Source organism: Pteronotus mesoamericanus, unplaced genomic scaffold (assembly GCF_021234165.1).
Source record: "Pteronotus mesoamericanus isolate MK-2021 breed Mesoamerican mustached bat unplaced genomic scaffold, CSHL_Meso_final contig_90, whole genome shotgun sequence".
NCBI classification, from domain to species: Eukaryota; Metazoa; Chordata; class Mammalia; order Chiroptera; family Mormoopidae; genus Pteronotus; species Pteronotus mesoamericanus.
The window spans coordinates 46,534,547-46,550,705 of record NW_026555277.1 but is presented as its reverse complement, the minus strand read 5'-3'; positions in this window follow the sequence as shown (position 1 = coordinate 46,550,705).

The following is a 16,159-nucleotide window of genomic DNA, read 5'->3' as shown; positions in this document are numbered from 1 at the left end:
TTTAAGAATTCTGCAGATTCTATAATACAAAGATAAGATATAAGGAATGACTTTATAGCAATGAATTTGACAACTATAGTAAAATGGCTAACTTACTGTACAAACAAAAGTGAATACAACTGAAATAAGAAACAAAAATTTTGAATAAGTGCATATCTATTAAAAAAATTCCATTTGTAATTGTAAGACTTTCTCAAGAGAAAATGTTTTCTCTTGATTTAAATGTTTTCACTCTTGAATTCTTCTAAAATATAATAAAGAAATATTACTAATTTTACAAAAACTCTTTGAAATAATAAAACTGTAAGCACACTTCCCAACTCATTTTATGAGCCAGCACAATCTTGATAACAAAATCTGAAAATGGCCTTACAAGAAGGAAAATTATAGATCACTCTCTCTCATGAAACTAAATGCAATAATTCTATATAAAATAACAGCAAATTGAATTCAGGGATATTTAAAAAGGATAATTAGACTTGTTCCAGGAATGCAAGTGTATTTATTAATTATCTATTATTGAATAATAGATGACCTCAATACTTAATGGTTGAGACAAAAGTATTTACCTCGTAGCCGCTATGGCTCAGGAGTTTGAGAGCTCCTCAGATGTGTAGATTTGGATCTCAGAGTCTCTCCTGAGGCTGCAGTCAAGAAGTCAGCTGCGGTTTGATGGAGGCCAGATAATCTGCTTTGAAGATGGCTTGTTTACATGGTTAATGGCGTGAGGCCTCAGTTCCCTGCCATGCGGGAAAGGACACAAAAAAAGGTCGCATATTTCATGATTCCATTTATATAGAATTTCTAAAAATAATAAAATTATACAGTCAGAAAACATTGTAGAGGTTTCCTAGAGTCTGGAATAAGGATAGAAATGAAGTGCAAAGGGAAACAAGGAAACTTTTGGGGTGATAGTTTGTGCTAATGGTTGCACAACAGTGTACAATTCTTTAAAGCTCATCAAACTGCACATTTGAAATGGGTGATTTAAGGTATGTAAATTGTGCTTCAATAAATTTGTTAAAACATCAATTAATATGTAATCACATTAAAAAATAAATGAGATTATATGAATGTCTCAGTAGATACAATCTCATAGGTTAAGAATAGAAGAGAACCTCTGTAATCTGATGAAGAGTTTATTGAGAGAAAGGGTCTGGGGGGTGGAGAGAGAGAGAGAGAAAGGGAGGGAGAGAGAGAGAGGGTGCTAAAATTTAAAAAGACTAGCACCAAATGTTGTTGAGGATATAGAACATTTGGAACTCATATATCGCTAGGGGTAATGGAAAACAGCACTACCACTATTATAAACTGTTTTGAAGTTTTTTATATAGTTAAACATAGACTTAATCTATAACTCAACAAGTTCCTGTCCTAGGTGTTATCCCAACAGAAACTAAAACTTAGGTTCACAAAAACACTTGTATAGACATGTTTACAGTGGTTTAATTTATTATACCCCAAAACTAGAGAGAGCTTAAATCTTCATCAAATAAGAGAATAAATAAAAATTTATGGTATTTGTGATATAGTAAAAATATTTTGCTGAACAAATAAACTAAACACAAAAGAACACATGCTCTGCAATTCCATGTATGTGAAGTTTCTGGACAGGCAAAAACTAAAACCATGACAGAAATCAGAACACTAGTTGCTTATACGCTGTATGTAGTGACTGAAAATAGGCAGATAAAATTGGGGGTAGGAATTAAAATGTTTTAAATCTTGATTAGGGTCCTGGATATATGAGTATATTAAAATTCATTTAACTGTATACTTAAGGTCTGTGCATTTTTCTCAATGTAAATTTTGATTTAAAACTCTTTAAAAACATTTTATTTAAACATTTACTACATTCTCAATCATAATCTAAAGTAAATTACTTTAAAAATAAATAAATAAAGCCTTTTTTTTTAGCAGAAAAAAGGTAAATTACTTTTAGCTCTTCCCATAAGTGGCCTGAGGTGACCCGAAAGTAGTTCACTATTCACTTGACCCAGAAAACCTCACAAAATCATGCAAATCAAGAGGTTCAAATCTTTGTGCTTACTTTAAGAACACTTGTGAAACTGTCCTGGTTATCAAAGTTATGCACACTGAAAAGGCACCAAGTAACCGATGGAAGTCACTTTACAAAAGAAATGTGTGCTATTTTATTGTTACAATGGTGGAGTTGGTAGGTGTGCTGAAGCCAAACAGTTGGGCTGGACTCCACCTAAAAAATGCTGAATTTTTGGTACACATACTTAAAAATGCAGACAGTAGTGCTGAACTTAAGGGTGCAATGTAGATTCTCTGGTCATTGAGCACATGCGGTGAACAAAGCTCTCAAGATGTGGTGCAGAATTTACAGAGCTCATGGATGGGTTAATCCCGCCCATGAGCTCTCCCTGCCACATTGAGATGACCGTACTGAAAAAGCAGAATGTTCCTAAACCAGAAGTGGAGGTTGCACAGAAGAAAATGATATCTCAGAAGAAACTGAAGAAACAAAAATGTATGGCTCCAGAGTAAACTCAGCATCAAATAAACGCTAATAAAAGTAAAAGCAGAATGTTGGTTGTCTTTATTAGTAAAATACTGTATTTCAAGTGTCCTCATGAGATGAGGAAAAAAAGTAAATTACTTTACTTATTTGTTTTTGGTTATGTTTTTCTTAACTGGACTCTCAGTTTATAATAGCAGGTCTTAATAATGCATGTAGGGTCCAAAGAATAATTGAAAAATTGATTCTGAATGTTGCATATGGAAAAAACCCAACAAAAACCTATAGTTGAAATCCTACTCAAAAGTGAAATAGTGAATGTTTTCCCACTGATTTCAGAAATAAAACACCACTTTTATACAGTTTTGTACTGGAGATTCTGGCCAATGCAAAAAGACAAGAAAAACTAATAAAGATAGAGTAAAAATGAAAAAAACTAAAATGATTCTTATTCATAAAAACATAATTGAGTACATAGCATATTAAAAGAAATCTACAGGAAAATATATTGAAATAAGTAAATATAGCAAGTTGTTGGATACAAAGTCAATGTTAAAAAACATTTTTATTCTACATCCCCATAAATATTTAGAAAATGAAATTAAAGAAGTAACATTATTTGCAAGCAAACACATCAAGAACAAAGGAATAAGTCTAAAGAAAGATGTTTAAGATATCTACATTGACAAATATATTGTGGAGAAAAATTTTAAACATATATAAACCATTTCAATATTCAAAAATCAACTAATGTAATCTACCTTATTAACAGGTCAATAAAGAAAAGCCACATGATCATATAAATTGCTGCAAAAACAAACATTTGACAAATTTCACTTTCTGTGTGTGATAAAAACACTGAGCAAACTAGGAATAAAAGGGACCTTCCTCATCTTGATAGAGCATCTATAAGGAACTGTACAGTGAACATACTTAATGGTGGAATACTGAATACTTTCCTCCTAAATTCAAGGACAAGACAAGGATATTTGCTCTTACCTCTCTTATTCAACATAATACTGGAAGGTCTAGCCAACACAACAAGGTAATAAAAGGAAATAAAAGGCACACAAATTTGAAAGGAAGAAATAAACTGTCCCTATTTTCAGATGACATAATCATCTACACAGAAAATCCCAAGGGATCTTAAAAACAACAACAAAAAAAGCAACCGCCTAAAATTAATGTGACCTCAGCAAGGCCACAGGATTCAAGATCAAAGTACAAAAATCAAGTATATTCCTACAGACTAGAAGTGAACAAATACAAATGAATTTTAAAAAACAGCATAAATTATAACTATTCAGAAGGAAAATATATTGGATTGGCCAAAAAGTTCATTTGGTTTTAAAGTAAAACTAAGACATAATTTTCATTTTCACCAATAACTTTCCTAAACAACGTATCCACCATTTTGTTCTACTACCTTCTGCAATCTTTCAGGCAGTTTCATAATTCCATCTTCCCAAAACTTTTTATCTTTTTAAGCAAAGAACTGTTCCAGGTACCTTTTGTAGTCTTCCTGGTAATTGAAGTATTTTCCATTAAGATAATTTTGTAAAGGCCTAAATAAATGGAAATCCGAAGTTGCAATGTCTGGTGAATATGGCAGATGAATCAGAACTTCCAAGCAAAGCTGTAACAGTTTTTGCCTGGTCATCAAAGAAACATGCGGTCTTATTATCCTGATGGAAGATTATGAGTTTTCTGTTGACTAATTCCAGACGCTTTTTGTTGAGTGCTGCTTTCAGTTGGTCTAATTGGGAGCAGTACTCGTTGGAATTAATCGTCTGGTTTTCGGGAAGGAGCTCATAATAGAAGATTCCGTTCCAATCCCACCATATATACAACATCATCTTCTTTGGATGAAGACTGGCCTTTGGTGTGGTTGGTGGTGGTTCATTTCTCTTGCACCATGATCTCTTCTGTTCCACAGTACTGTAAAGTATCCACTTTTCATCGCCTGTCATAATTTGTTTTCAAAATGGAACATTTTTGTTACATTTAAGTAGAGAATTCCATGCAGAAACACTGTCAAGAACCTTTTTTTCACTTAACTTATGTGGAACCCAAACATCAAAGCCATTACCGTAACCAAATTGGCGCAAATGATTTCAAATGCTTGATTTGGATGTTTTGAGTATGCCCGCTATCTCCATATGTTATAATGTTGATTGTTCTCAATTAGTGTCTTGATTTGATCTCTCTCAACTTGCACTGGTCTATCCAACCATGGAGCTTCATCCAGCAAGAAATCTCCAGCTCAAAATATCTCAGACCACGTTTGATCAGTCACAGCACCTTCTCTATACACTGCACAAATGTTTTTTTTGCATTTCAGTTGTCGTTTTACCTCTCTTAAAATAGTAAAGTATAATAGGCCAAAAATGTTGCTTATTTTCTTCCACTTTCAGTATTAAAATGGCTACACAAAGTAATTCACCAGTCTTGATAAGTTTTTTTAAAACATACACTGATATGACAGCTATCACAATACAATCTAACAAAATTGTTTCAAATGAAATTAGAGACCCACTAGAGCCATCTTTGAAAAAACAGAACGAACTTTTGGGCCAACCCAATAATAAACTGAAGCTCATTAAATATTTCTCATCAAATCACAGCACTGAGTGAGTGAAAATGCAAAATGCAGTGTACATATCCATCAAAGGAATCCTCTACGGAATATATAATATGATCTGGCAAGTCACTAAAAGTTTAGATGTATTTCACAAAAAAATGAGCTAAAGTTTAAACAAGATCACAAAATGATGACCAAATCTCTAGTAAATAAATAAAAAGTTGTACAGTATCATCAATAATCTGGGAAATGAAAAATTAAAACCATAATCAGATACCACTATACCCCTCCCCTACTGAAAAGACAGTGAATAGAAGTGTTAATGCTAACGTGGAGTAACCAGAATGTTCATATATTATTGAGAAAGTTTAAATTTTTATAACTCTTATGGAAAACTGTATGAAAATGTCTATTAAATCTGAATAAACTTTGACTCTAGGACCTAGCAATTCAATCCCAGAGCACATACCCAATAGAAATAAGGCTTATATCCATCAAAAACATGTCCAAGGATATTAAAAGCAAGATTATCCCTAAACCAGAAAGCACAATAATGTATACCAATACTTAAATAGACCAATAAATTCTGGTTTTCCATAGAATGAAATTCTACATAGCAATGAGAAAGTAGTAATTATTGCTTAATGCAGTGAAATGGATAAATCTTTGTGACATTATGCTGAGCTAACAAACAGACACAAAAGAGGAAATCATGTATGATCTCATGTATGTGAAACTCAAGAACAGGCAAAGGTAATCAATAACGATTGACATCAGTATAGTGGTTACATTTTGAGGGTATTTGCAGGGACAGAGTATAAGATATACGCCTGAAGTAGTGGAAATATACTATATTCTGATCCAAGTGGTCTTTAGATGGGCTTATGTATAGGTAAACCTTCATTTTAGCTGTAAAATTAAGGTTTGTGTACTTTATGGTATGTAAGTTCCAATTCAATAGGAAAAAAATCCCTCACACACAAATCTACATTTATCTATAATAATTTAAATAACATAGCATTTGTGTAGGAATACACAAAGAGATAGTGTCTTAATAGTAAAGAACTCAGAAATAGTTTCACAAACATGAAAATTCACATTATTAAATGACATTTACATACCAGTAAGTAAAACAAGAGGTATTTAACTATGTGTTATTGGGACAAAGAAGTGGCCACCTGGGGAAAAAGATTAACTTGAGTGCTTGCCTTACACGCCGGATGCATTTGGGAAAGTTCCAATCTTTAGGTATAAAAACTAAAACTATATATATAATTATGAACTATAATATAGTAGGTGTATATAAAAAACTATATATAGGTTATACATATGCAGGATGAGGAAAAAGTAGGTTTACAATGGTTCATATGGAAAATAATACAATAATAATTAATTCAACAATAAACTGTTTCCTGTACTCACAACTGTAAACCTACTTTTGTCTTACTGTGTGTGTGTGTGTGTGTGTGTGTGTGTGTGTGTGTGTGTGTAAATAAAATTAAAAATAACAGGGAAGGCCTTCCTAAATATGATATAAAACACAAAAGCCAGTCCTGACCAGCATGGCTCAGTTGGTTGGGCATTGCCCTGCAAAGCAAAAGGCTGCTAGTCAGGGCACATGCTTGGGGGTGTGCAAGAGGCAAACCATCAATGTTTCTGTCTTGCAGGGATGTTTATCTCCCTCTTTTTCTTTTCCTTCCCCTCTCTTAAAAACAAAACAAAACAAAACAAACACAAACAACAAACAAAACTATAAAATACCAATAAGTGTGGTTCATTAAAATAGTATCCATCACAAAAGCCATCACAAAGTCAAAAGACAAAAATTGGGGAAAAATGTGTTTGCAACTCCTGTTACAAAGGGATAATTCCCCTAATATATAATAAACTCCTACAAATTAAATAGAATATAAACCCAACAATCCCATAAAACAATGGGGAAAGGATATGAACAATTTACAGAAAAAGAAATAGAGTTGGCTATAAAACATATGAACATATTATTTAAATTTACTAATAAAAAAGATTCAAGAAGATAACCATTTTTAAAATTTATCATATTAGTTAAGATAAAAGTTTATTTTTTAAGGATACAAGAAACAGGAACTTTTATATTGCTAGTGAACATATAAATTGCTGCAAGCTCTGTGAAAAGTTACTTGGCAATACCTATTAAAACTAAAAATGGACATATCTTTTGGCCCAGTAACCTGATTTCTGAGAATATATCTTGCAGATATACACACATAAATACCAAATAAAATATGTATGTTCAAGATCATTTATTGTGGTATTCTAAATGGTCACTCAAGAAGCTACATCCATAAAATGAAATATGCAGCATTTAAAATGGATAATGAAGAGCTTTCTGTACTGGTGTGAACAGTTTTCAAGATAGATACATAATTATGTTTTAAAAAAATCAAGTTGAAGAAAGTTCATCAATACAAAATTGGATAAATAAGATATGATAATATGATAAAATCCACATTAAACAGAAATGAAATAGATCCCTATATGTAACATGGCTATCCCTCAGAAATTTAATTTCAAAACATTGGTTTCAGAAAATGACACATAGTATTATGTCCTGTGTAAGAATTTAAAAATATACCCCCCAAAATAATACAAATATTTTCTATGAATATATATGAAAGATACCTAGCAATATATACACCAAGCTCATAATGGTGGTGGCTTCTGAGGTGAAAGGGAGGATGAAATTGGAAGAAAACATCAAAGGTTATGAATTGGTTAGTAATCCATTGTTTCCTTCATTTAGAACAGTGATTTTCAACCGGTGTTCCATGGCACACTGGCGTACCTCAAGAATTTTTAAAACATGGAACACCTGACTATTTAGTCAGGGCCACTGAACTCTTTTCTCTTAATTTGTCAAATAAAAATAAAATGATAACAGCCAAACAACAAAATCTGTCCAGTGTGAATGCCCTGTCTAGAACCATGTATTTATAGGTCATATAATAGAGTTGCATCTTACTGGTCATGTAGCATGCATCTGATTGGTTAATTTAAAAAAAATTATCCTTAACTGAGGACATGCTCATTGACTTGACTGAGAGAGAGAGAGAGAGAGAGAGAGATGTGAGAGAGAAATGAGAAACATGGATTGGCTGCCCCCTGTATTCACCCCAACTCGGGAGTGAACCAGAAACCCAGGTGTGTGTCCTAACCAGGGATCAAATCCGCAACCTTTTGGTGTATGGGATGATGATGCAACCAGCTGAGCCACCTGGCCAGGGCTGACTGGTTAATTCTTGGTACCGGAAATCCTTATATACAAGTATAGGCACTTGTTTTTATATAGAGTCACTTTGGAGCAAAAAAAGATAGGTAATTACTATTATTTTTTGTAATCAATCAAAATTATACCTATTTTTGTCAAATCAGCAAAAAATACATTTTTGCATGTGCTGTAGAATTTTAGTAATTAGTTTATGCGTGCCATGAAATGAAAAGGTTGAAAATTTACAGGATAAATAGTATCACCCTTACTCTTAGGAAACATTTGTTTTTCCTTGGCCTTGCTTTTTAAACTTTCTCCCATGATCACAAACACAAATATATAAATATATTTTCAAAACATGCACGTAAGTCTTCACTTGGGATTTGTGCTCAGTGCCATAAGATGAACAAATGTAAAGAATGGCAACAATTCTTTACATTATTATATGAAAATATTTTATGAGACTATGAGAATCATGTTAGTGATAACAACATGATAATCTTAACATATTTTAAATATATTTTGTGATGGTTACTCTTCATAAAATAATCTTATTCAGCAAACATGATAGGTAAAATTTATGTTTTGTTTCTGAAATTTTAACGAGTTTACTGATAATTCCAGTTGATAGTGTCCTAGATAAAAGAAGTTGCCTAAACTTAACAAGAAATTATCTAAGAACACAAACGACTGAAGAAAAGTTGTCTAATTTAGCATTATAGTCCACAGATATAAAAATTTTTAACAATATCATAGCAACTTTGCTGAAATGAAGGTAAGAAAAATAAATTTTGTGAAAAATACATATTTATAAATTATATACATATTCCAGTTTATTAACCATCTAAATAAAACAAACCCATCAACAAAGCCCCATACATGCGCAATAATAATTAAAATTAAATCATATTTGTTATTTACTAACTCTTTAGTCTTAAAAAAGGATAGCTTTATAATTTTTGTCATGAAAATATATGTCAGTATAGGAGACTAAGACATACTTAAACAGTTTGCTGACTTGATTTAGATCTTGAATATTTAGATGAAAAATATCTGGGCTTCTATTTTTAATTTATCCTCATCTAAATGACAAAATCTTCGCAATTTTCAGTTTTGAGTGGTGAAAACATAACTATTTGTTACATTAGTTTATTTGTTGTATTTTATGAACACTTTAAAATGTTTTTAAAAATAGTGGTTAGTTTTATGATATGGTACAATGAGTGACACTTATTTTCTTTTATTTTTTTTCTAATTATCTAAGATTTCATTAACATGTTTATTTTTGAATAAAAATATAAAAAAGCATTCTAATATTTTAAAACAACTTTTGGAATGAAGATAATTTTAAGAAGCTGATCCTTGTATGGGCCTGTTTAAGCTTTTTATTAGTTAAAAAACTGCTCCAACAGGCCTAGTCAGTCATTCCCTGATATGTGCCAGTAGCAACTAAGATAGGGGGTTGGAATGTGGGAGTTAAAAGGAGAAAGTTAGAGCAGATCTGGACAAATCAGTGGACTTCTTGAAACACAAACTTCTTCACAATTTAAGCTGGAAGTGGTGAGCTGGCTGTCAGGAGACGAGAAATCAAGGATCTTAGGACATATGAACTCATCCCCCGCCTTACATGATATTGTTGTCCAGCATCTTAATTCTAGTTGGTCTGCCTTCACAAATTAGGCAATGTATTTTTTAAATGTTGCAGTATTTTCTTAGAGTTACTGACATGTTTATAACTATGTTTATCATTCCTTCATGCCTCTCAGATTTCCCTGTGGGTTCATTTTCCTTTTGGCTGAGGAACATCTCTTTAAATTTCCTTTAGTGAATGTCTGTGGGTGATGTAATCTCACATATTTGTATGTGTCTGAGGTTTTTAATAATTTCTAACCCATTCCTGAAATATAAAATATATGTAAATATTATACATAAATATATAACATCATTTGTATATGGTTTAGAATTATGGTTTATTTTCTCTCAGCACAATAAAGATGATATGCTGTCTTCTAGATCCCACCAGGTCTGCTGTTGAGAAGTCAGAGAGCAATCAGTGTTGCTCCTTTATAGGTGATGTGTCTTTGGTCTCTGGATGCTTTAAACTTCTTTCTCTTTTCCTTTGGTGTTCTTCTGTTATGTGATGATGTGTCTAGATATGGCTTTTGTTTTATTTGTCTAGCTATGGCTTCAGATTTATTGGAATTCCTGCCTTTAATGATGTGTGTTTGCAAACTTCTAGAAAACCACCAGTTATTATGGAGTTGAATATCACCTCTTTCCAATTTTCTTCATTATCTAGTTTTAAACAGTTTATTGATACGTAACAAATATGCCACAAAGTTAATTTATATAAAGTATTTAGTTTCACAGTTCTTAGTATATTTAAAGTTGTGCACCTTGACCAAAAATTTTACAACACTTTACCCCCTGAAGAATCTTTGTACCCGTTAGCAGCCACTCCCCATCTCTACTCCACCTGCTCTTGCCTAGTCCTGGAAAGCCACTAACTTACTTTCTTTTCCTATAGATATACCTATTCGGGGCATTTCATATAAATAGAATCCTACAATAGGTGATCATTTGTTAGCAGCTTATTTCACTTACCATAATATTGATTCATTCCTGTTGTAATATAGAGCCATACTATATTTCTTGTTATTGCCAAATAGTATTCTATCACATGGGTATACCACATTTTATTTATCCATTCGTAATTTGGTTTGTTTCCACTTTTAGGCTACTATAAATATGCTGTTATGAACATTTGTGTATAAAGTTTTGTGTGGATCTATGTTTTTATTTCTATTGTTTAAATACCTACCAGTGAGATTTTTAGTCAGATGCTAAGTCTAAGATTTTGAGGAACTGTCAAACTGTTTTCCAAAATCACTGTACCATTTTACATTCCCACTAGCTATGCATAAGCGTCCCAAGTTTCCCATCCCCATTCTCTCTTCAGAATTAGGACTAGACACGTGCTAGACTTCTCACTGCAGGGATGGGCAATGGAGGTTTACTGAGCCATTGTGATATTCTTTTGCGTTAATAAAGCTATTGTAATATCATAACCCGCGTGTTTTTTTCCATATGAACAACTCTTAACCTAGTTTTTCCCACACTTGTATATCTACCCTATCTTATTAACCTCTCATATATTCAGTCTCTTTATATTCCCTATGAATCCATCCAGTTCACTAATTCTATCTTCAGTGTAGAATCTATCTTCAGTGGTGGAAGCCATTTTTCAAAATGTGTTTTTTACATTCAACTACTAAAATTTTAATTTTGAGAATTTCTGTGTAAACTTTTCTCAGTTCTTCCAAGTTATTCCATGCTCATATTTTAAGGGTGTCTTATATTTATTTAAACATATTAGCTCAGGCTGCCATAACAAAATGCCACAGACTGGGTGGCTTCAACCTCAGAAATATATCTTCTCACACCCTGGATGCAGGAAGTCCAAGATCAGGATACTAGAATGGTCAGGTTCTTGGTGAGAGCTCCCTTGCTGGTCTTCAGATGGCACCTTCTCAAAGAGTCCTCAGAGGGTGGAGAGAGAGCAAGCTCTCTGGTGCCTTTTCTCAAAGACACTAATCCTGTCAGGGGCCCACCTTTATGACCCAATTTAACCTTAGTTACTTTCTTACTCCAAACCCTGTCACACTGGAGGTTAAGGCTGGAATCAGTAAGTTCTAAGGAGACCCAATTCAGCCTCTAACACATATTAGTACATAAACTTAGGTACTTCAACGTCTGTGTCTTATAGTATAACATCTGAATGCATAAAGGCTCTACTTCTGCCTTCTGTTTATTCTGCTGGTTCTCACAGACAATGCCTTGCCTTTTAGTAGGTTTTGTGATTTAGTTTTATACTGAATTTCACACTTTTGTTGGAACTTCATCTGTAGGAATTCTTGGAGGCCTGGATTGAGTTTGAATTTTTTGAGGGAAGATTTACATTTGTATCTCTCAGCCAACTAGGGGCCTAGCAACAGGGGATCACTTTAAATAACATCACCAGTTTGCACTTTTTCTTTTCAGAAAACTCTGTAAATCCATGTGATGTTCAGTTTGCGGTTACAGATTTTCAGATGATTCTTTTTCACACATTTAGCACCAAGAACAAGATATGCATGCAAGTTTTTCTTGCTGCCTTTTTTGCAGTAAGATTATTTTTTCTCTTTCACTTCACACTGAGGGTTGGGTCCCAGCTTTGTGGAAACGTCTCACATTTTCTGCAGCCCCCAGCTTTGCCTTTTATTCCTCGTGCCCCACATAGTTATTAAGTTCTCCAGAGCTGGCAGAGAATCTGAGGAAAAAGACAAATTTAGAGGTTGCTGGTCTCCCAAGGTTCATGTTTGTACTTTGTTTAAGGCTCTGTGGATTCTATATGTTCTTTCCAGCTCAGAGAAACATTTAGAATACTGTTTTTTTAAACATATATTTTAACTGACACTTTTACCATTTAATTAGGAAAGTGTGGTAAATTATTACACTAATGGCCCCCCGTGAGTTATGCTTCCCTGTGTCAGTGCTCCTTTGCAATGTACCTTTGCTACTCTAGCTCCTGCCATCAAAAACTGAGGTCTCTTCCCCCACCCCTTGGACCTGGGCTGTGCTGTGCCTTGCTTTGACAATAGAATGTGCTATAAGTGACTTAAGAGGCCTTGTGGCTTTTGCTTTCCTGGAACATTTCCAGCCCCACATGACATAGTCCTAGATGAAAGAGTACACGAGGAGAGACGCCTAGCCATCGAAGCCATCTCAGCTGAGATCTCAGACGTGTGGGTGAGTGGACCCTACAGTATACCTACTACATTAGGCCACACTGCCAAGACATGGAGTCAAAGCAGCTCTACCTAATACATGGAAACAAACACAGGGAGGCTGCCAAAATGAGGACACAAGGAAACATGGCCCAAATGAAAGGGCCGATCAAAGCTCCAGAAAAGGAGCTAAACGAAATTGAGATAAGCATTCTATCAGATGCAGAGTTCATAACACTGGTTATAAAAGGATGCTCAAGGAACTTAGTGAGGACCTTAACAGCATCAAAAAGATCCAGTCAGAAATGAAGGATACACTAATTGAAATAAAGAACAATTTGTAGGGAAACAACAGTAGAGGGGATGAAACTGAGAATCAAATCAATGATTTGGAACATAAGGAAATGAAAAACAACCAATCAAAATAACAAGAAAAACAGAGAATCCAAAAAAAAAAAAAAAATGAGGATAGTATAAGCAGCCTGTGGGACAACTTTAAGCAATCCAACATTCATTTCATAGGGGTCCCAGAAGGAGAAGAGAAAGAGCAAGAAATTGGAAATCTATTTGTAAAAAAATAATGAAAGAAAACTTCCCTAATTTGGTGAAGGAAATAGACATGCAAGTCCAGGAAGCACAGAGAAACCTGAACTAAATGGATGCAAAGAGGCCCACTCCAAGACACATCATAATTAAAATGCCAAAATTTAAAGATAAAGAGATGGGGAGGGAAAATGAGTGAGAGGTGAGGATATTAAGAAGTACAAATAAACAGTTACAGAATTGCCGTGGGGATGTAAAATACAGTGTAGGAAAGGGAGTAGCCAAAGAACTTACATGCATGACCTGTGGACATGAACAAAAGTGGGGGGACTGCCTGAGGGCGGGGGTGGTGGTAGGTTGGAGGGAGCAAAGGGGGAAAAGTCAGAACAACTGTAATAGCATAATCTAAAATATAATTTAAAAAAATAATCTGAGTTCAGGGTTTATAATATAAATCCCCCTAAGTACCTGTGCTTTAAGTAGCTTAAATTATTTCTTTGAGTTTAAAGCTAAGTGTGTTTTTCTTTCCACAATCTCTAATATTCAGAAAAGATGAGAAAACATAATATTCTGTCACTCCCAAATTCTTGATTGTGTCTTTCCTCCAAACAAGAAAATTCCAGTACACATGCACAACTCAGAGCTACTGTGAGTTTGGTTTCAGACTACCACAATACAGTGAGTACTGCGATAAAGCAAGTCTTAATCTTGCTGCTGGTGGAGGATCTCACCTTCACTTTGTGTGAAAAAAAAAAAAAAAGCAAAAACAGTGAAGTGTAATAAAGTGAAGCACAATAAAAAACGAGGGGTGTGCCTGTACAACCTTATACAACCATCTAAACTAGGAAATTAACAATAACCTTTGAGCCTCAAACCTCATTCAGGTTTCCTCAATGATCTAATAGTGGCCTTCATAGCAAAGGATCCAGTCCCAAATTATGTGTTGTATTTTTTTTGTTATGTCTCTTTAGTCAACTTTAATATGAGTCAGTTCCTCAGCATTTGCTTAACTTGAGTGATTTTAATGCTTTTGAAGTTTATAACACAGCAATTTTATCCCTTAATTGGGGTTTGCGGTAGCCAAACTCCAAGATGCCCCACAAAGGTTTTCATCCCCTGGTATTCACATCCATTTGTAGCTCCTCCCACGCTGAGTCAGAGGTTACCCAAGTGACCAGAAGAATAGTGAAGAAGTGATGGTATGTCTAGAGGCTAGGTTGTGAAAGACATTGCAGCTTCTGCCTTGGTCTCTTGCATTGCTTGATCTGGGGAAAGCCAACCATTGCATCATGAGGACACTCATATAGCCTTGTAGAGAAGCCCAAGTGGAGATGAGCTAAAGCATTTTGTCAGCAGCCACATCAACTTGCCAGCCATGAGGATAAGATACTTTGGAAGTGCGTTTTCTTGCAACTTCAGGAAAGAGCATAAGCCAGAGCTGCCCATCCAAGCTGCTCCCAAATTCCTGACCCTCAGAAACTGAAAGGTTATAAATGCTGTTTATTTTGAATTTTTAAATTAAATATATTGGTGTGACATTGGTTAATCAAATTATATAGGTTTCAAGTGTACAATTCTGTAATACATCATCTGTATATTACATTGTGTGTTTACCACCCAAAGTCAAATATCCTTTTGTCACTATATATTTGAATCCCTTTACCCTAATAAATAGTTTTAATCCTCAAAATTTGGAGGTAATTTTCTACACAGCATTAGCTAACTAATACAGGTTCGTCTATGTCATCACTGTTAGATACAAGCTACCCATCTTTGACAGGCACACCACAATGCTAAAGCTGTGTTTTTCTGATAGCATCCTGTATGTCATGCGTGATTTCAATTTGTCACATCATTGCTGATAAAAGTAGGCCACTTGGTTAAGGTGGTGTCTACCATGCTTCTCCACTGTAAAGTCACTCTATTTTTGTGTGTATAATTAATAATTTGTGGGGGATAACTTTGGTACCATGTAACTATACTGTGTCTCAACAAACTTTCGCTTTATTCATTAATTTTTAAAAATATCTGTACGGATGCTTGAACTCCTATTTTGTTAAATGAGTTATAATGCATTATTATCATCATCTTTTGATGATCAGATCATGCCATATTTGACCAGTGAGAGCCTCTTCAACTACCTTCTACGTACTTTTGATGTTCCTCATTTGGGGGGCACTTTGCAACTTTCTAACACCAAAAAATGTTCCCAACACATCTGATACGTTCCTTGGCCAGTGCTTGAATCACCAAAGAGACATGATTTATTGTAGTGGAAAATGGGTTTTAGAAGCAGAATCTGGGTGCTAGATGTGCTCATTGCTCTTGGGGTGCCAATTCTCAGTGCATCTTAATGGGCAGAGTTAGGTAGTATATTTATGTATTCATGAATTTATATTGCTACCTCCAATTCCAGTCAGATGCCCTTGGGCTTTAGTTTTCTTTAACTCCATCTTCCAACAGTGAGAAAATTGACTCCCATTATTCTTAACAGGATTCGATTAATCCCCTTCATGTAACCAATGTCATTTTCACTC